Below are 23,056 nucleotides of genomic sequence, written 5' to 3' on the forward strand. Positions count from 1 at the left end.
CTTCTCAATGGATGGGGAAGGGACAAGAGGGAAGGAGAGAATTCAGAACTCATTTTTTTTAAAAAAAGTTAAAATAAATAAATAATAATTAAAATAATATAAAAGCAGAAAATTATAAAGCTTCAGAATTTGTGTAACTCTGCACTGAAAAATCAGGTTTCCTTACTGAAGTGCTACATCATTGAAATCACAAGTCTAGACCAAAAGAAAAACTAAAATTCTTCCCTATGATGAATAGGACAGGAACTAGAATAGTGATTTCATTGAGTTATCAAACATGTGCCATCTACAACACTTCATAGTTTGGCTCAAACTAGATTAAAAGGTAATTGGGAAATATTTAACAAAATAAAAATACAATAAAAGATAATTTTATATCTTTTGTTTGTTTGTTTTTTAAGTGAGGCAATCCGGATTAAGTGACTTACCCAAGGTCACACAGGTAGTACTTGACAAGTGTTTGGTCTGAAGCCGGATTTGAACTCAGGTCCTCCTGACTTCAGGGCCAGTGCACTATCCACTGCACCACCTAGCTGCCCCAATTTTATATCTTAAAACTAAGTCAACCTGTGTCTGTAGGCAACAACTCTGAGGTACCACCTCACATCCATCAGATTGGCTAATATGACAGAAAAGGAAAAATGACAAATGTTGGAGGGGATGTGGAAAAATTGGGATATTAATGCACCTTTGGTAGAGTTGTGAACTGATCCAATCATTCTAGAGAGCAATTTGGAACTATGCCCACCTATGAAGCTGTGCATATCCTTTGACCCAGCAATACCACTACTAAATCTATATCCCAAACAAGTCAAAGGAAAAGGAAAAAGAACTTATGGGTACAAAAAATATTTATAGTAGCTCCTTATGTTTAGATTAGTGGGACCCTGTTTCTTTTTTAATTTGATGCCATTGGGATAGGGAAGTCCCTATGACCATATGCAAATCATTTCATTAGGATAAAGAACTGCTACTACTATAGTAAACTGGAACCTTCTCTCCAACTTAAAGCCTAGAATGATGTTCATAACCTCTGTGTGTATGTGTGTGTGTGTGTGTGTGTGTGTGTGTGTATGTGTGTGTGAGATGGCCCTCTCTGACAGTCTGATGAAGCCTTTGGATGCCTCAAAATAAAGTTCTTAAATGCATAAAACACATAGGATTCTAAATTAAGTTAATTATATTGGGAATTCTCAAAATATTAAAAAAAAACCATAAGAACCCTTCCTGTTACAGTCGTGCCTAGAGCCCTCGGTGTTTAAGTGACTTTCTGAGGTTCACCAAGCCAGCATGTGCTACTTGGTGTGGGCCTGGAGCCCAGGTCTGGCCCCCTTCCAAGTCTAGCTCTCTATCCACTACCCTGTCTCCTTCCTCCAACAAACAAAGGCACAGCTAACATTTGTTCAGGTGCGTTTTGAGGCTTTAGATCAAATGAGATGAAATATGTAAAGCACTTGAGTAATTCTTAAAGTGCTATGTCCATGTTAGTTTTATTATACTATACACATTAGTTTTATTAAAATGTTAACTGTTTTTTTAAGATTGAGTGTTACCATAAATTATTGATCTAACTCATAAGATTTTCATAACTCTAGACCTAGAAAGAATCCCAGAGGCCAATAAATCTGAGCCCCTATTTTACAGATATGGAAACTGAGGGTCAAGGAATGTAAATTATTGAAGGTCACATAGGTAGCAGTTAGAAGAGGTAGGTTTTAAACCCAGGTCCTCTGACTCAAAGGCCAGTGCTTTTCCTACCAGACCACACTGCCTCCCTTAGTTCACAGTTCATAGGCAGACATATGCTTACTCTATGTGCAGCATTCATCAGCAGGTGTTGAAGGATTTTCCTTAGAAACCAGTCCAAGATGACTCTGCTGCCACCATTTTATGTAGACACTGAGTATCTCTCAGAAGATTAGCAAAACATTTATTTTTGAAAGCATTTCAAAGGTTTCCTGTATTCTAAGTTTATCTGATTAAGTTGGAGGACTTCAAAGGAGACAGAGGAATGTGTTGTCTATTGCCATGGGTTGGGAGGCTGGAACCCTGCCCCATTGTTGAGTTTTGATATTTAGTTTATGAAATTTATCAGGCAAATGGCTTCATTCCTTTTATATTTTTTTTTCTTTTCAAGAAACAAAAACAAGCCACAAAAGTGTAATAATGCCTGTGATCTACAGAGATTCATTATTCATTCGTTTGTTTATCTATTCAGTAGATACTGGTGAATGTCTCCATGTCCAAGTAACTGCTGGACTTGGGGGCGGATAAATAAGAGATTTAGTCCTCACCTTCAGAACACTATAATATAATTGGGAGATAAGATATGTGGACAAATGACTCTAATAAAAGGCAATGCATGTTATGTCATGAGTCATACAGATGGTAAAATCTATAAAAAGTTAGAGGAAAGGGAGGTCACTGTGTAGAGGGATGATCAGGAAAAGCTTTATGGAAAGGGCAGGTTTTGTGAGGGACCTTGAAGAACTGGTAGGTCCTGATCAGGGAGAGGACCTTCCAGATAGAGGAACATTAAGAGCAAAGGCAGACAAAGTGATTAAAAATAGAGTGAATGCCATAGGGAATGATGTTTGAGGAGCAGTTTGTCAGCAATGGAGGGTTCCTATAGAGATGATGATGGAGTAAATATACTTGGATCAGCTTGTTGAAAGCCTTGAATGCCAAATTTAAAAAATGCATTTCATTTGATAGGCAATATATTTACTTTCAAGGAAGAGCAGTGACATGTCAGAGTCAAAGTTATGCATTAGTCTAATGATACTAAAATAGATTAATGAAAGTGTAAATCAACCATTAATAGCAAAACCTATTAATACTAAAGAATTGGAAACAAAGGATGAAAACAGTGAATGTGAAATGTCTAAACCAACTATGGTACCAGAATGTAATGGAATATTATTGTTCCCTAAGACATGATGAATATAAATAATTCAAAGAATCATGAGAAGATTTATGTGAGCTGATATAGAGAGAAGTAAGAACTAGGCAAACAATATACAAAATGACCATAAAAATATACATAAAATGACAAGACCACCATCCACACTACCATCATCACCACCACCACCTTCACCACCACCACCACCACCACCACCAATACAAGACAACACTCAAATAGAGTGATTTAAAATTTTATTGACCAAACTTGTCCCTGAAGAAAAGAGAAAAACATTCTCCTCCCTACTTTCTTTGCAGAGGTGGGAGACTATGGCTATAGATTATCATACATACTATGGGATTCATCTTGTGTTCTAGGTAGTTTTACTGGAATGTTTTCCCTCTCTTTCTAATTTGTTCTTTGTCACAAGGGGTGGTTTGCTATGTAGAGGAGTGTGGAAGCCTATATTTGAAATGAATTAAAACATTTAGATACTATTATAATGTTTCACATGTGAATGAATAACACCTTGGCTGGGGTAGGAGTGGCCTGGGAGGAATGGAATGGGAAGGATGGAAGGGAGAGACACGGGAAGAAGGGAAAATCAATAGATTGACTTTTCAAAGCAGTTTAGACGCCAGAGGTGAGAAAGAGAGAGAAGAATAAAAAGCAGGATTCAAGTTTCAAGAATGAATGATTGGGAGAATTTGGGAGCCATATGCAGAAAAATAATAAAGTTTTGAGATCTTTTTTTTTTGGTGGGAAGAAAAAGGGAGTGGGCAAACTAATGAGTTTAGCTTGAAATAATCTGGACTATATGTCCTTATGGAAGATCCAAGGAGAAATACATAGGAAACACTTAGAAATGAGAAAGTAGGGACCAAGAAATGAAAGATAAATATATTGATTTGGGAATTTATAACATAAACTACTAATAGTTGAAGTCATAGTAATAAATGAGCTTCCTGATTTATGTTACCACCCAAAACCATTGAAACTTATTTCAGAGATATCATTTTAAAATATTATATAAGGCAACAATATGAAAAGCAGTATATTATAAAAAGTGGGATAGAAAACTGACCAGAGAGATCTGGGTTTTAAGTCTTACCTCTGGCTGTGTGACCTTAGGAAAGTAATTTAACTTCTTGACATTCTAGGCAACTGTCTTAGGTTGTAAATTACAGAGAAGGTATGAACATGCAATGGTAAAAAGAGTTTTTTCTTTTGAGAATTCCTGATACCAGTAATTAATTATTTGATTACCTGGCTACTGAAGTTGAAAAATAATAATTTATATGTGGCCTGGCAGTTTGGATCAAATGTGTTTATAATTTTGTAATCATAGACGAGTAGGTTAATTTCTCTAGTCTCAGTTTCTTCATCTGTAATATGGACACAACCTCTACAATTCTCTTCAGCTCAAACTTTATATGAGTCCTTTCCTTTTCCTTTCCCTTATCTTTCCTTCCCTTCTTTTCTCTTCTCTTTCCTTTCCTCTTTCCTTATTTGTAAAATGAAGGAGACTAGGCTATTTATAAAGTACTCTCAAATTCTAACATTCTACGAATTCTATGAGTTCTTCTCCTCCCCTCCCCTCCCCTCACCTCTCCCTTCCCCTCCCCCCTCCCTTCTCCTCCCCTCCCCTCCCCTCTCCCCTCTCCCCTCCCCTCCCCTCCCCTCCTCTCCTCTCCTCTCCTCTCCTCTCCTCTCCTCTCCTCTCCTCTCCTCTCCTCTCCTCTCCTCTCCTTTCCTTTCCTTTCCTTTCCTTTCCTTTCCTTTCCTTTCCTTTCCTTCTTTCTTTCCTTTTTTTCTTTCCAAACTCTTTATACATCCTTCTCCTTCACTCTCTAATATCCAGCCACATTTTGTTCCTTACCTTCATTATATATGTATATATGTATGTGTATGCATATATGTATATAATATCTATCTATATCTATCTATCTATCTATCTATCTATCTATCTATCTATCTATCTATCTATATCCTATCTTTATGCCTTTATGTAGACTAAGATATCTGAAATGGTCTCCTTCCTATTCTCTACTTTTTAGAATCTTTTGCTTCCTTCAAAGCCCATCTCATAGTGAGGCCTTTCCTGATCCCCCCAGTTTCTAATGTCCCTCTCAACAGATTACTTTTTTATCTTTTTTAAAAAAAGTATTTACTTGTATATATGCTATTTCCCTGGTAGAATGTAAACTTCTTGATGTCAGGGACTCTTTCATTTTTGTCTTTGTATTTCCAAAACCTAGCCTAGCACAGTGCCATATTAGGTACCTAATCTATGCTAGCTAACTGATGATTAATGAAGTGGTTTATCTAAATTCACCCAGCTAGTTGGTGATAGATCAAATCCGGGGATCTTTAAGATTAAAAAAAAATACAACTTAGTTGTAACCAAGTCTGTTTTCTCCCTCTTAGGAAAGCAAATGGTATAGCCTAATCAGCTTTCTTTCTGGACTATAATTACTTCAGTGTTTGTGCTATCTGTTTAACTCAGCAAAGGCATGCTGTCAAAATTTTGGGTCATTTCCATCTATCATCTTGATATAGGTCAAAGTCTAGTGAAAAAAAGTGTTTTCTATTCTTGGCATCAGCATGGAGGTTTTCTTTTTTCTTGCTGATCTGAAATATTAATTCTTTCTATTGTCATGGTTGCTGATGTAAACTTTTCCAATGTAAAATTAATTATGAGTCCATATTAGCCTATAGAGTAATTAGTCTATTAATGAAAAAGACACAGTTCCTTGACATACTTCTTTACTCATAAACTTCATCACTGGAAATATGTAATATAGGAGGCATTCTGCTACATTCTAGAAACTGAAATAAGTAAGAGTGAACTGGAAAAAAATATTAAACGCTAGTGAATTTCATGTCACATGTGTACAGAAATGTAAAGTAGACTGGTAAGAATCTTAGGGCAGATGGAAAGGAGATGAGAGGAAAAGGGAGGGGAGGGGAGGGGAGGACAGGAGAAAAGATGGAGGGGAAAAGAGAGGAGAGGATGAGAGGAGAAAGACAGTATGGATAATCCATTTGATTCCAATTCCCACCCCTGGCCGTCTCATTCTAAAACACTAAATCATGTTAATCTTCAGAGTTATCCAAGCAAACAGTGTAATGGGAGGTTATGGAGGGTCTAATGGTTTAAATTATATTTATATATCTACTAATGCTAAAATTATTTGTGGGAGGGGGATGTCTTTAAATGGTTGGAAATCAAAGAGGCTCAAAATGTAAATGCTTGAGATAACACTTATTTGATGAGTTTGAAATGGAAAGATAATAAGTATGAGGTAATATCAAAAAATAAACTTTTTTAGGGGGCAGAGGATGAAAAAGATTGTGGGTGGGTGTCCTGAAGTAAATGGAGGGGTGGTCATTGGTTGGAGAAAGAAAAGAATCACATAATTTGAGAGCTGGAAGAGATCTCAGTAACCTAGTCTAATCCATACAAAAAGGGAATCCACATTATAACACTGACTATTTCCCCAAGTGACTCATTCCACTGTGAGGCAGCACTATTGTAAGGGAGTTTTGTTTTTTCTCCTAACATCAAACCTAAGTTGATTAATCTTTATGTAACTGTCACTTACTGCTACTGCTTCTACCTTATGGCCCCAACTAGAAGTCTTATACCTCCTCCCTATGACAACCCTTCTATTACTTGAAGACAGTCACCATGCTTCCTCCTAACTCCCTCCTACACGCTGCTAGTTGTCTTTTCTCCAGGCTAAACATGATCACCTTCAACTGATACCGAAAGATGAAGCTGGGGATTGCTACAGACTTAGGAGGCTTCTCAGTCTAACTTTGGGGAAACTCTGTTTCCCTTTAATTGGGTAAGGATAAATGACAAACACATACATACACACACACTCACATCTACTTCAAAGTTTGTGTGTGTCTATGTAAAGCATACAAAAGCAATCACTTCTTTGCACAATTAATGATGTAATTTTAAGTAAAAAATTAACTGACCACAGACTAAGGGAACTCCTATCCATGAAGATCAAAATGATTCTTACACACTGATTACAGCTGTCCAATTTTTTTTTCTATGTTCTTGCCAGATATGGCAATTGGAAAAGAATGTTTTATCATGAGATGAGTCATTGAATTTTCACTGTAAATGAAGTAAGAGAAACAAAACAAAACAGAAAATAATGACAGAGGGACATTCTACCAAAACTAGGATATTTTTCTGCTACCTCGTATTTGGATAAGTCTCCACCTAAAATGAAAAGATACAGAGACATTGTCTTTCTAAAATATCCTCTCTGCAAGGTCAGTGTCTAAATTAAAATTAAGGGGGAACAATAATTGTACTTTGGAGCCTGCTGTGTAAGAGAAGGGTATCGTGTAAAGAATACAGGGTTTAGAGTCAGAGGATCAGGGGTTAAAACCTCTGTTTGTCACAGGCTCCCAGGTTGACTTTGGAAGGGTTACTGAATGTCTTTGAGATTAGGTGCCTCCTCAGAAAAATGAAGAAACCGAATGTCCTTAAGAATTCATTCTAGTTCTAAGCTGTGAATATAGTAGATAAAGTAGCTATGAGAGATGAAAAGCCGGGTTTGGAGTCAGGAATACCTGAATTCAAATCTTGTCTTAGACACATACTAGCTGTATGACCCTGGGTAAATCAATTAACTTTGTCTGCCTCAGTTTCCTCCTCTATAGAAAGGGAAGGGGAGTGGATTGAACGTCCTCTAAAGTCCATTGTAGTTCTAATTATCTTACCCCATGATCCTACAAATGGGAGTCATAACTAGCCATTGAAATCAACGACCACAGAAATTTTCCTCCTTCCAGGACTGGATTTGAGTAAAGAAGAATGCTACACTATCTTCTATCCATGTATATATGTATGTTTATAGTCATTAATTCATTTATTTAGAAGAATTAGAGGGGATTTTCTCAATTTATACCTCTCTAGGACAAAGGTAAGTGTCATACAAAGGCTAGAAAATAATTATGTAACTTCAACTGGAGACTGCCATTAGAATGTCTTCAGTCCTATTTGACATTTCTGGTCCATATATGCACATTACACATGCATACACACATATAAATGTACACATATTTATGTATGTACATTACATATCACCCATATACAAACCCACATGTATACGCAGCGCACACCACATACATGTGCGTACATGTACATACAACACACATACATGTGTGTATACATGTGTGTATATCCATGTTGTATATATGTGTGTGATATCCATGCATGATCCAGGTTGAATAGAAATGCAGACATATACATGCATATACACACATATAAAATCTACTCCTGGAGTTTGGAAAATTCTTGTGGTCACTCATTTCAATGGCTAGTTACGACTCCTGTTTGTAGGATCATGGGATAAGATATACACATGGACACACATATATATGTATGTGTGTACACACAAATCAGCAACTGCTTGACTCATTATTATTAAGATCCTTTCAGAATCTCTGTATCCAAAATGTTGACTATTGGACCCATAGAGTTTAATAGAAGAGATTCTCAAACTATTAATTTATTATTGCTTCTGATGCAGATTGAAAAGTGGAGAGTACAGTGTGTCTATAACTTTCTTTATTTTCGATTCTATCCAAACAGTCTAAAACTACATTTTTCCTCATCTATCATAATGAACCTACAGTCTACAAAGTATCCAGGTCTGTATTCACACAAACTGTTGTCTAGCCATGCCTTTCCTGTCTGTTTGTATGCCATTGATCTTTTGAACCCAAGTGGAGGAATTTATATTTGCACCTATTAAACTTCATCTTGCAATATTTGCCTCCTTGGCCCAGACTGTTTTTTTTTTGTTTGTTTTGTTTTGTTTTATTTTTGTTTTGGTTTTGGGTTCTTTCATCTAAAGAATCAGTTATTCCTTCCAATTTTGTGTCATCTATAAATTTGATTAGCATACCATTTATGTCCTCATCCAAGTCATTGATTAAAATGTTGAACGGAACTGGGACAAGGTCCAACTTTTGTAGCATTCCACTAGAGACTTCTTTCCAGCTTGACATTGATCCATTAGTACTTTTGAGCCCAGACTTTCAGCTAATCACAAATCTCCCTAAATACGTAATTAAACAGTTTATTTATCTTCATCTTATGCATAAAGATATTGTTCGGGTAATATTTTGTTACCAGGGACCCATTGCTGGAGGCATTTGAGTTCCTTTAGTATAAACCCAAGAATAATTCATGATTAATATCTTTTGTCCAGTTTCCTTTTCTCTGCATGTCTTTGATTAGTCATTCCTATAACTTTAATTCCCCTCTGAATCTGAGGTGTATACCGTACTTTTACTCCCAGTAAATTCATGCATGGGTCCTTGTTGGGTTCCTTCAGACAAGTGACTTTGATTATGATTTAGGAATTGGGGTGAGGGAGGTGAGATCTCCCTATCTACTTGAATTACTAAAGAGATGATTTAAAAGCATGTACAAAGGAAAATTTTAATCAATTTAGAGTCAACACCAACAAAAGATTATGCCAAACTAATACAATTCCCTCTTCTCATGGCAAACATGCTAGCTTTCACATTTGTTTCTGATGTCATTTTTCACAATTATGTGACCTTCATTTTCTTGGCTACGAATGATAAAGATAATCCCCTTACACAAGTACATAGTCCTTATGGATCTCAAGAAATATTTCATATGAATAAAATAAGTCATAATAGATATAGCACTGTGACTAAATAGATACCTTTTCAACATTGCTTTTCTTACTTGAGATAATCTTGTGCTATTGAGTCAAGCAAGTGAGAGGGATTACTGGAATTGGTTTATAAATCCCTATTTAACAGAATGTATGTATATGTGGCAAGAATAGTCTATCTTCTTCTGTATGGTGGAGATAGGGACTAGAGTTGTGATTTCATTATCATAGGGAGCTCCAGATAGAGAGAACTTTCTCTACCAATGCAAGTTGGCACTTTCTCATTTAAAATGTGACCTAGGAAACTGTGAAGTCTATCACGGCCAGTAAGAGTCAGTGGTCAGACTTGGACCCAGGCCTTCCCAGATTTCAGGCTAGCTCTCTACCCACTATGCCACATTGTTCTAACAAATAAAACCACTTCTTTCTCACCAAATGTTAGGATAACGTGTTTCCCCATTATTCATTTGACTTTTTAAAAGTATTTTTATGCATATCATATCCTGTGTTTGTGTCGAATGGAGTGAGAATCATATAAAAATATTTCACACTTACTGAGAAGAGGCAAAAAGTTAAAGGATATATAGTTTGTTTCTGTATATAGACTCATCATATCTCAGGGTTTGAAAACACAAAACAAAACCAAAATCTTTAGGGACCATCTAGTCCACCCTGAAAAGTAATCATCTCTATAATATTTTCCATGTTAGCGTGAAGGCTGTTTTGACCATCTCTGGTGACAAAAAACCCACTATTTTTCAGACAGCTGATTCATCTTTTGGACATCTCTAATTGTTAGGAAACATTTTTCCCCACGTGTTGAAACAAATGGGCAGCTAGGTGGTGCAGTGGATAGAATCCTGGGCCTGAAGTCCAGGAAGAATTATCTTTGTGAGTTCAAATCTGGGTTCAGACACTTACTAGCTGTGTGACCCTAGGCAAGTTACTTCACCCTGTTTGCCTCAGTTTCCTCATCTGTAAAATGAGCTGGAGAAGGAAATAGCAAACCACTCTAATATCTTTGCCAGGAAAACCCCAAATGGGGTCATGAAGAGTTGGACTCAACTGAAATGATTGAACAACAACAAATCTGAAACAAAATCAACCTCTTTGAAGCTCCCATCTTTTAATACTACTTTTTAACTCTGTAGCCCACCAGAACGTGTCTGCTCTCTCTTCTGCAGCTTTTGCACAGTGTAGCCCCCAGGCCTAAAATATCCTCCTCTCTCATCTCTGATTCATGATTTCCCTGACTTTTTTTTTTAACGACTCATATTGAGACCTATCTTTTGTAGGAGACATTTCTTAATTCTCCCTATTGCTAGTGCCTTCCTCACTCAAATTACCTTCCATTTCCTCTGAATAATTTTGGATCTACTTAGCTCAGGGGTGGGGAACCTGCAGATTTGTTCTGTGAAGTTTGGATTAAGTCAAAGGGCCGCACTTGAGGACCTAGAGGGCCACCATGTAGCCTTGATGCCACAGGTTCCCTATCCCTGATAGATATCTACAAGTTTTTTTTTTCTCCCATTAGAATGCATGCTTTTTGAGTACATTTTACATACATACATACATATATATATAATATATACATACATACATACAGACCTTGTCTATAACAAAAACTTAATAAATGCTTATTAACTGACCTCTGATTGACTCTAGCCTTTCAAACACTTGAAGACAGCTAGCATACTCCCTTTAATCTTTTCTTTTTAAGGATAAATATTCCCTGTTCCTTCAACTAATCATTGTACTTTATTATTTCAATCCTCTCACAATGCTGGTTGGTTTTCAAGTTTGTTGTCTGACTAGGAGCATTCAGTTCCTATATTCTAAATACAATCCTTGTAGTGACGTAGCCTAGAGAATGGGTGCCCATTCAAGTATCACAATGTGGTTTCAGCACCTTTGGGACTGTCTCATCTCTCTGTTGACTACATTGAAATTGCTATCCACTAAAATATCTTTTCCACTACGCAATCCACTATGCCTTTTCTGCACGAACAGTTGTGTCTAGGCACAATTTTCCCGTCCTGTACTTGTGTAGTTGATTATTTTTTACCTAAAGTATAGGCCATTATATTTATTATCATCCAACTTCTTATTATAGTTCACCCTTCATTCTAACCTGTCAATGTTTCTTTGGATCCTAATTCTGTCATCTGTCATGTTAGCTATTTCTACCACTTTGTCTCCTCTTCAAATTTAGTAAGTGTGCCACATACACCTATATCCAAGCCTCTGACAATAATTGTGAATGAAGGGTCTTTAAAAAGTAATAATAATAATAATCATTCAGGATGAAGGATCTTTAAAAAAAGGAAAAAAAAATCTCTTCATTGGCAGTCTTAACTCACTATTAGTGTTAATACTCATAGCAAAATTCTTAAAAGAGAACATTGTATTGTAATTATTTTCAGTTGTCTATCTCCTGATTATTTCATTAGAGGTTTTCCAGACTTCGTGCCCTCAGCTTACATCAATTCATTATTAATCTTTTGCTTGAACATTCAATCAATACTTAATCCACCTACACAAAGTCTTCCTATAGCTCACATTTATCCATCCCATCCTCAAGAGTATCTTCTGTGAATTGTTTTACTATAATCCAAGTTTATTGTGTTCATGTGGCTTCCTTCACTTCCTAGTTGAGTTAAGCTGCCAAAAAGGGACTCATGTTAGTTTGATGTAATCTGTTCCTTATTAATCCTTGTTGATTCCGAAAGATTAAAACTTTACTTCTGACATTTATCCAAATCATCCCTTTTGTAATGCAATCTAGAATTTTTTTTCCTCCAGGAATACAAATTAAAAGTCATTGGCCTATAATTTAAAGAATTCACTTTACACACATCCATCCATCCATACATACATATACATCTATGTATATATATATTATATATTACATATATGTGAGTGTTTCTCTATATAATGATTTGTCTTCATTTGCTCATTTTCAACTCAGTGGCTCCTTTTTCTATTTTCTATGATGTTTCGCCCTCCAACCCCCCAAGATCACCAAAAGCAACTCAAGTGTCAAACTGGCAAGAAGTGTTTGTTTGTTTGTTACTTATTGATGTGACCCCATTGTGGACAGCTATATATGATCTTTTCATCTCTTTTCTCTTCTTGGGTTTCAGTTTCTTGCCTATTATTTTTGTTGGTCAAAATCCAGGTTTAAAGATCATTCCCCGTTGTAGGGAAAGTGGAAATAGATTAGGAGTTGAGAACTGCCTTCTAGCCATCATCCACTATCCTTGGCCCATAAATTACAGGCACTGGTCCTATTCTTTCTTTGGCCATCCTATTGCATTCTACATCTTATTTTTTTTAGTTCTCAAAGTAGCTTTTTTTGTAGGGAGAAGGTGTGTCCTTGGCATTTGTAACCAGCCTCAACTCATTCTGAGCATTGTTTTTGCTCCTGACACCATACCTCACACTTTTATAATCATTTTCCATTACCTAACCTTTTTTTTGCCTTCTGAACATTATTTAAAAATCTAATATATTCTTACATTGCATTATTCTCTAACATAGGGACAGGGATTGGGATTTTGATCTTAGTCTTTGTTCTCAGTGACAAACTCCCTCTATCAAAGCAAGTTAGTACCTTCTCTGCAACCCAAAGACTCAGATAGGTGCCCAGAACACTGGGAAGTTAGGTGACTTAACCAGGGTCACACAGCCAGTATAAGTAAGAGATGGGATATGAACTTCGGTATTCCTGACTCTGAGTTTAGCCACTACTTTTTTATTGTCCACTATCAAGTGGAAATTTGTTACAAAAATTCAAACTGCATTTTTTTGCTCAAGTACAGGGCTTTCTTAAGTGGCCTTCACTACTTTAAAGGATAATTCCGTATTTGATCTTTATGTCCCCTGTAGTGTAGCTACTTCCAAGTGGCAATTTCTTCATAAATATTTGTCCAATTGTATTGAATTGAATACCACTCTCATCCAATACAAGAAGACTTGAAGTTGAGTCTTCAGAGCCAGCTTGCAAATGGCAAGAGAATGTCTCATTGTCAACATTAGGTCTTAAGACTAGTTTGTGGGCAACGAGGTGGCACAGAGGCTAGAACACTGAACTAGAAGTCAAGAAGACTCATCTTTGTGAGTTCAAATCTAGCCTCAAGACACTTACTAGCTGTATGATTCTGGGCAAGTCACTTAACCGTGTTTGCCTCAGTTTCTTCATCTGCAAAATGAGCTAGAAAATGAAATGACAAACCACTCCAGGATTTTTGCCAAGAAAACCCCAAATGGGGTCATAAAGAGTCAGACAAGACTAAAAAAATGACTAAACAAAACTAATATGCATAGTACCCATCTCCATTATGTAGACACAGTGAACTCTCATATGTGAGCCATTTTGAGGCATGTCCAATATAGACAGAACTTTGAGGAAACAAACATATACTTAATCGTTTCCTTTCTTTGGCTATCAATTTCCTCATCTATTAAATGAGAAGGATGTACCTGATAGCCTTTAGTGCTGAATCTAGATCCTATGAGTCCTACGTCCTATGTGTGTCCTTGGGGGGTATGTTAGTGATAAGCTCCTGACCACAAAGAATTTACAGCCAATCCTAAAGAAATGTTCAGTTCTTGAAAAAGAAAATATTAGTTTAGATTATTGAACAGTCTTTATAAATCAGATTTTTAAAATTATGTTTATAAGGAACAAAAAAAATTTATACTTATTAGTGTTTGCATCCAAAAGAAATCTTGGAAAATCTAGTAGTATAAGTTCCTTGGAGAAAAGCACTCCATTTCATTCTGTTTTTGTACACCCACATGCAGCACAGATCCTTGAACATTAACTATTAGTGAAACCATTAACTATTAAACTATTAACTAATGTTAATTAAAAAGTCATTTTAATTTAATGGAATGGAATGGAAATAAACTAAACAACCCAAGGAAAAGAAATAAATATAGATCTGAAGCATCTACAAATCTATAACTTCTACAATATTCAGATCTTTTATTTAATTTGTATGTGATGTAACTTGCCAACAGCAGACATTTTGTGTGTAACCAGAAATGGAAGTTGCTGGCTGGAATCTTGACTTCAATTTATTACTGTTAGATATTGACTGAAGAGGGTCATGTACCTGTAGGCATTCATAAGAAGAAGGAAAGAGTGGAATTAATCAGCTTAAAGACTATAATTCAGGTATATGAACACCATAAGTATGGAAATATATTGTGCATATACCCATCAACACTAATGAGTAGAACATGTAAATTGTAGCAATGTTATAAGAGCAAATCCAGGTGGGCAGAGCTAAGATGGCAGAGCACGGGCAGTGACTCAGTTGAATTCTTCCAACTTGAAAATAATGCTTCAAGTTGAATTCTGAAGTGACAGGGCCAGCAAAAGTTCAGAGTGAGACATTTTTGCAGTCCAAGACAACTTAAAAGGTAATAAGGAGGAAAAGTCTGTCACACTGTGGTGGTGGTGGGCCCAGAGTGTAGAGCAAGCTAGACACTGCCAGCATATCAGCAGAAGGCCTTGGAGGTAGCTATCACAGCAAAAGTAATAGCTTCCAGAGCTGTCAGTCCACAGACTGTAAAGGGGTCAGAAGGAGATTAGAGGGGTTCCTTTCCTGGTACTGGGTGCAGGACTCTGTTGCATTGTCCATACGTGCATGTGGGTCATAGTTCCAGGGCAAAGACGAGCACCAGTGCCTGTAGCCACAAGAAAGCAAGGGCTAGAGTCACAGTTCCATGGCCAAAAGGAGTGATAGTGTTTGTGGCTGAGGGGGAGTAGGCAATCTGGTCATAGTTCCAGAGCCAAGAGGAGCACTAACACTTACTTGTAGCTGCGGGGGAACAGGTAAAGACCGGACCTCAGTTCACTAGAGCAGTGACCACACCTTTCCTTAGACGATACAAAAGTACTGAAAACTTACAGACCCCAGAACTAGCTCTGAAAACAGCAGCACAAAAAAATAAAATAAAATAAAGCTTGCTCCACTTTGGGAACATGGACAAACTTTAACATAAAAGTTAAAAGCTAAGAAATAGACCGGGAAAATGAGCAAAACAACAAAAAGAACTTAACCATACAAATATATTACAGTGGCAGGGAAAAACCAAGACACAAACTCAGAAGAAACATAACAATGTGAAACTTGCTAAAAGCAAAGCCTCAAAGGTTAAAAAAAAAATGTGAATTTGACATAAGGCCAACAAGAATTCCTGAAAGAGCTCAGAAAGGATTTTAAAAATCAGATAATAAATGTAGGGAAAAAATGGAAAGAGAAATGAGAGTGATGCAAGAAAATTGTGAAAAGAGAGTCAAAAGCTTGGCAGAAGAGGCACACAAAAAATACTGAAGAAAGTAACACTTAAAAAATGGATTTGGCCAAATGGTAACAGAGGCACAAAAATCCACAGAAGAGAACTCCTTAGAAAAGCAGAATTGACCAGATAGAAAAAATGAAGTACAAAAGCTCATTGAAGAAAATAATTCCTTAAAAATTAGAATAGGGAAGTGGAAGCAAATGATTCTATGAAACAATAAGAGCAATAAAGCAAAATCAAAAGAATGAAAAAAAATGGAAGAAAATGTGAAATATCTAACTGGATAAATAACTGACCTGGAAAATAGATTGAGGAGAGACACCTTAGGAATTATTGGAATACCTGAAAGCCATGAGAAAAAAATTAGACATCATATTTCAAGAAATTATCAACAAAAATTGTCCTGCTATACTAACATCAAAGGGTAAAATAGAAATTGAAAGAATCCATCATTCACCTTCTGAGAGAGATCACAAAATGAAAACTCCCAGAAATAGTACAGCCAAATTCCAGAGCTCCCAAGTCAAAGAGAAAATGCTTCAAGCAGCCAGAAAACAAAACAAAACAAAAAAAAAAAACCCTCAAATATCATGGAGCCACAGTCAGGAACACATAGGATTTAGCAGCTCCCACCTTAAAGGAAAGAATGGTTTGGAATAAATGTCTGAGGGCAGATTTGAACTCAGGTCTTCCTGACTCTGGACCTAGTGCTCCATCTTCTGTGCCACCTAGCTGCCCCAAATAAAACTAATTGAAACACTTAACAACTTCAGCAAAGTTGCAGGACACAAAGTAAAACCACATAAATCATAAACATTGCTGAATATTACTAACTATGTCTAAAGGGCATAGTTCCAAATTGCTCTCCAGAAGGGTTGGATCAGTTCACAAAGTCACCAACAGTGCATTGATGTACCGGTTTTTCCACATCTGATTCAACATTTGTCATTTCCCTTTTCTGTCATATTAGCCCAAAGAGGGTTGTAAAACTGTGCACACCCTTTGATGCAGCAGTACTAATGTATTGGATAGGTCTGTATCCCAAGGAGATCAAAGGAAAAGGAAAAGGACCTACATATGCAAAAATATTTATAGCAGCTCTTTTTGTGGTGGCAAATATTTAAAATTGAGGGGATGTCCATCAATAGGGGAATGGCTGAATGACTTGTGGGATGTGATTGTGATGAAATACTATTGTGCTGTAAGAAATGACTAATGGGATGATTTCAGAAAAAAACTGAGAAAACTTCTGTGAATTAATTCAAAATGAAGTGAGAAGAACCAGGAGAACATTGTACACAGTACTGTAACAGCAGTCTTGTGTGATGATCAACTGTAAATCACTTCGCTATTCTGATCCACACATTAATCCAAGAAAATTCTGAAGGACTTATGAAACATACTATCCACTTACAGAAAAAGAACTAACAGAGTCTGAACGCAGATTGAAATATATTTTTTTCACTTTTTTCTTTTTCTTTTTCTTTTTCTTTTGTGAGTGGGGCAATGTGGCTAACATGGAAATATGTCTTGCATGATTTCACATGTAAAATTGATGTCACAATTCTTGCCTTCACAATGGGTTTGAGAGGTGTAGAAAAGAAGGAGTGAATTAAGAACTCAAAAATTTTTAAAATGAATGTTAAAAATAAATAAATCTTTTTTTAAAGAGCAAATAAAATACTTTGACAAGACAAAAAATAGTGATAAAGAGGTGAGAGCTAATTATATCCTTCCAACCAATTTCCAGTGGGTGGTTGTACCCTCATGAAGACCAGTTTAATTAAATGAGAAAGAGACTGAATAATGGAGAAGGATAATAATTACTCAGCTCTATCTAGTGCCTTCTTGTTTGCAAAGTCATCTCCTCCAAGAGATACTATGAGATGGGTAGTATGAGCACCAATACTTTCATTTTGTATATGATTGCAGGCTAGTGAATGGAATAACCAGGTCTCTGAAGTATTCCATTTAGCAGTCACATATCCTTGATCCAGATACTTACCCTTTCTGGGTCTCTATTCCCTCATCTGTAAATGATACTTACAATATTATACAATAATGCTTACATTATCTGCCACATATGGTTATTGGGAGGAGAGAGTTTTGCAAATCCTAAGACATTATAGTCTGTTGTCTCTCTCTTTTTTTTAATTTTTAGGCAATTGAAGTTAAGTGACTTGCCTAGGGTCACACAGCCAGTAAGTGTCAAGTGTTTGGTATGAAGCTGGATTTGAACTCAGGTCCTCCTGACTTCAGGGACGGTGCTCTATCCACTGTGCCACCTAGCTGTCCCAGTGTTGTCTCTTTTAAGATCAGTAATTCCTTCTCTCTGATTATTAGGAATCCTGTAAGAGATGCCATTTTTCATAGATATTTAGGAGAAATTAGTTTTTAACAGACAAATACTATATAGCTTATGTACATTTTTTCCTTGTTGTATACAGGAGGGTGAGTAGAAATGAAATTATTGATCAAATACCAGAGTAGCCCTTTTCTTGTTTTATAAACATTTGGCCGACATCCTTTCATTATTCATTGTTAAAGAATGTGGTTAGGTTAGAAGTGGATGACTCAGAAGGAGGAAGGAAGACTTTAGGACAAATGCAGAAAGATTTCCTGGAAGGTGCTCAGTTCTTTTATAGGGCCTGGTTTTCTGGATGGAGCAGGCATGATCAAGAGAATCCCTGGCCCCCCAAACAACATAGTGTTATTTTAAGGTGTATGTGTTTGTCAGGAATGGATACCTCTACATGTAACTGGTTATGGGTCTTGACTTATTGCCAAAGGACGTGGGTCTTGCTGGGAGAATTCAGTGAATTCTTCTGATTGGTCCCCAGAGACTGGGGTTGCATCACAAATTATTGGTGAGAAAGAGTCTGGGGTGGGGGTACTCTTCTCAGAGCACCCTATCCTCTCTATGAACTATAAAATTCAGCTGTGGAAATGGATTTATAGATGTTTCTCTATTTTCACAAGCTTTCTCTCCTTTGATTTTCTAGCAAGGGTCAGAGAGGATTTCTTTTCCTTCTTCCCCCAGCATGTACAAGGTGCTACAGAGAATAGAAAGAAAGTAAAATGCAACTAAAGAGTTTGTAATCTATGAATTTACAACCTAATAGTAGGGCAATGTGAGTATATAAGTACCTAAAGGTTACAATAATAACTCACATTTATATAGTGTTAAAATGCTTAATTATCAGTTTACTTCCAGAAATTCAGCATATGGGAGAAACATGATTTTCTCATTTTACAACTGAGGCACCTGAGGCTTGGAAAATCTCAATGACCTGCTTATGATCACAAAAGGTACAAAATATTATGAAAAGTGAAGAAAAGTACAGTATAATGGATAAGAGTACTGGATTTGAAGCCAGAGGACCTGGGTTCAGATCTTAGTTTTGTTATTTATTGCCTGGATAATTGTAAGTATAACACTTAATCTCTCCAGCCTCAGTTGCTCCATCTGTAAAATGAAAGGGTTGGAGTAGATGAACCCTGAGTTCTCTTCCAGATCTCAATCTATAAAATTATGAAATATAGGATTGGGGGTATCAAAATAGTTATTCATTTGATCTGGGTCTTGAAATATCTGTAGGACTTCATTAGGTGAGAGTATATAGAAAGGTATTGCATGTGTAGAAAGTAGCATGATTAATGGGGTTCAGTCAAGGAAGTATGGAATATATTTGAAAAACCGTGAGTAGTGGTCCATTTATCTAGACCAGTGGTGTCAATCTCAAATAGAAAATGGTGCCACTAAACTGTACATAAGGATCCCTAGGGGCTGTATATTGACTTGGAAAACCACACACTAACATTGTCTATGTTCTATTATATTTTTATTTATTTTATTTCAAATTTCCCAATTATATTTTAATCTAGTTCTGGACATACTTGAGAGCATTGGGGATTTATGTGTTTGCCACCTTTTATTTAGAGCACAGGGGAATGTAAGAGAAAAAAAGAGTAAGAGAGAGATATAAAGAAATAAAAATAGTTTGGGGCCATATCATGGAGGTCATTGAGGACCAGATATTGAAGTACGGATTTTAATCTGCAGGCAATGGGAAATGATTACTGTTTTTGAGTAAGGGCAAGATTGAATTACAAGACTGAATCTTCCAGGAGATTTGGAAAATTATTCTAGCAGCCATATAAGATAGATGGCTGGGGGCAGGAAGACTAGATAGGACCTTTACCACACCAGTACAGGCAAAGGCATAATGAGAAAATATGAGAGAATGACAGCAGTAATAATGGACCAGTGGAAGAGTTATTTCAGTAGCAAAATTGCCTGGACTTATTAGACATGACTAATAAAGAATTTTTTTAAATTGATTTATTATAGGCAGCATGGTATAGTAGCAAGAAGGTGAGTTTCAAACCCAGGAGGACCTGGGTTCAAATCCCAACTCTGACACATGTTGGGCATGGGACCCTGGGCAAGTTATTTTAATTTTTCAAAGAACTTTTAATATTGCTACAAACAATCCTTGAAGGGGTTGCATTCACTGACATGTTAGTTAAGATGTTAATCAAATATCAGCTTAACATGTAAAATGCCTTGTAAAACTTGAACATCTATATAAATGCTAGACATGATACTGATGATGATATTAAATTATTTACATAGGTGAATGGAGGCATATACTAAGTTCTGCCCAATATTTATTGGAGGAAACATTGTTCAAGAAAATATAGAACCATAGTGATAATATACTCTACACTCTCATTTTATCTATCTGATATTCAGCCACAAAGCAAGTGAAGAGATTTAATAAAGGTCACATATAATCCACAACATGGATTATATTCTAGTTGGTGTGATTCTGAATCCAGCTTTTTTAACTCCCAAAAAATCCCTCTATGCATCATAGGACTAGAGTTAGGAGTCATCTAGTTCAATCCTTTCATTTTACAGATAAGGAAATGGAGGTCTCCAGAGTCTAAGAGACTTATCCAACATTACATATGCTGCAAATGTGACAGCCACTATTCAAACACAGGTCCTCTGACTTGAAAGCCAAGTTGTCATGATTGAAAAAGTTTGCTACAATTGATGATAAGAATACTCATTATTCATGCCTTAAAAGAAAATGAAGAATAAATAAAAAAGTTGTCTTTTCATTTTAAGCTAGTATGTAGCATCTGAAATAATTTGCCAATAATAATCTCACAAGTGTCAAAATAAGTGAAATAATAATGAAATGAGCAAACTTAAAATATTCGTTAAATGACTTGCCTAAGAGGGCATTGGTAGGAAATGCCATTGAGCAAACATCATAGAATATCTTTAGAACTGGAAGGAACCTTAGAGTTCTGATAATTCAACCTCTTTATTTTACAGATGATGAAACTAAGGCTCAGAACATATCCATGACTTGAGCCTGATCACATAGGCAGTAATTATCAGAGTCAAGTCTGTACTCTAAGACAGCTGAGAGAGTGGAAGTCAGGAGTGTGGGGGAAGGCAGCTTTGGAGAAGATTATGTATTTTGTTTTCATGTTGTTTAATGACTTTCTGATGCTACAATGCTTACTATTTTATGCAAAGTGTTTTTGCTCCTGTTACAATATGATAATCACAATATGTTGAATCACCTTATTCACAAGACTCTACCACACTTAGAAGCAATGAAATGTACTGAAATGTTTAGTCCTTTCCTGATCTCTCCAGTTGTTAGTCATTTTCCCACAAATTTCATCATATTTCTGTTGCATATATTTATTCTGCATATGCTTAGATGTAGACTTGTCTCCCGTGATAGAATGTAAGCTCTTTGAGGACAGGGATGTTTTTGTATATTTATACATATACATACATACACACACATATGTATCTATATACATATACATATGTACACACACACACATATATGTGTGTGTATATATATATATATATATATATATATATATCCCCAGTACATAAAACAATGCTTAGCACATAATAAGTAGACACATCTATAATCTTTGTTCTAAAAGGCAAGTGCATAAACGGGGGCTTAGAACTCTTTATTTCTTTTAAATGGATACATGCCCCAACATATCATGAATATGGGCCAGTTTTTCAGGAAGCTTATAATTGATGGGATTCTAAGTTCTACAGAAATATTTGCCAAATCTGACTTTACTTGGGAATGTATAAACTTCTAGAGGGTGAATATGAAAATGTAATTTAGACGTAGAAGGAGAGAAGGGAGATGGAATTATAAATAATATCCACATGTACACATATCTCACTGACATACATTATAATAAGTAAATGAAAATGCATAATACATATGCTTTGATCCCAAAACCTTTGAGTTGAATCCTAGGTAACTGCTATACTTCTTAGCTTTAAAAGCCTTCCCAAAGTTTAGTGGATATTGAAAAAATATGCATATATATCCATACATATGTGCATATATATTATATATGCAATTATAAGGGAATGCTAGAAAAAATTCTGTAATGTAAGGACTGACCAATAAGGACTCTGTTTTAGATCTGTCCTTCCTGGTGGGTTTTGACAGAGCATGTAAATATTCCCTGCCTTTTTTTAATAAAAAACATGGATGCTTGGTGAGTTTGCTTCCTGCTATGAATGATTGAGGGTCACTGTCGTAAAGAACAGTCTTCTGATTGTCTGAGGAGTGAGAATTGAGATTATATTTAATAAGTTCCAAAGGATAACTTTTTACTCTTTCCCCTGGAAACTGTCAAGTGAGCTGTTTTACCTGAAGCTGTTTGTTGGGAAAAGGCAGAAAGCCTTGTCTCCCACTTGGCTGCCATGTGTCCATTAAAGCATGGTACCACTGTCTTCTGGGTCTATTTTGTTTTTTGTTCTTTCCTAAACATAAATGAACAAATATTCAGAAAGGAAATTTACCAGGCCCCTATCTTCAAATTTTGAAACATCAGAAGAGCCATCAGAGATCCCCTTGCCAACTGGGGGTCTGTAGCAGAGACCACTGGATCCAGGAGCAATTATGGTGGGACCCCAGTACAGTAGGCAAGCAATCTGCTTGAATGACCCCAGCTAATCAATAGAGCCATTTGTCTATCTGGACACTGTGCCCCTAAGTAAATTTGATGGGCATTCTTTGAAGGGGAAAAAAGGAGCTACAAGATCCTTTTTGGCCTTACATGTTCGCTACAGGTAAACTTCATT

Source organism: Vombatus ursinus, unplaced genomic scaffold (assembly GCF_900497805.2).
Source record: "Vombatus ursinus unplaced genomic scaffold, bare-nosed wombat genome assembly UNPS02014874.1, whole genome shotgun sequence".
NCBI classification, from domain to species: Eukaryota; Metazoa; Chordata; class Mammalia; order Diprotodontia; family Vombatidae; genus Vombatus; species Vombatus ursinus.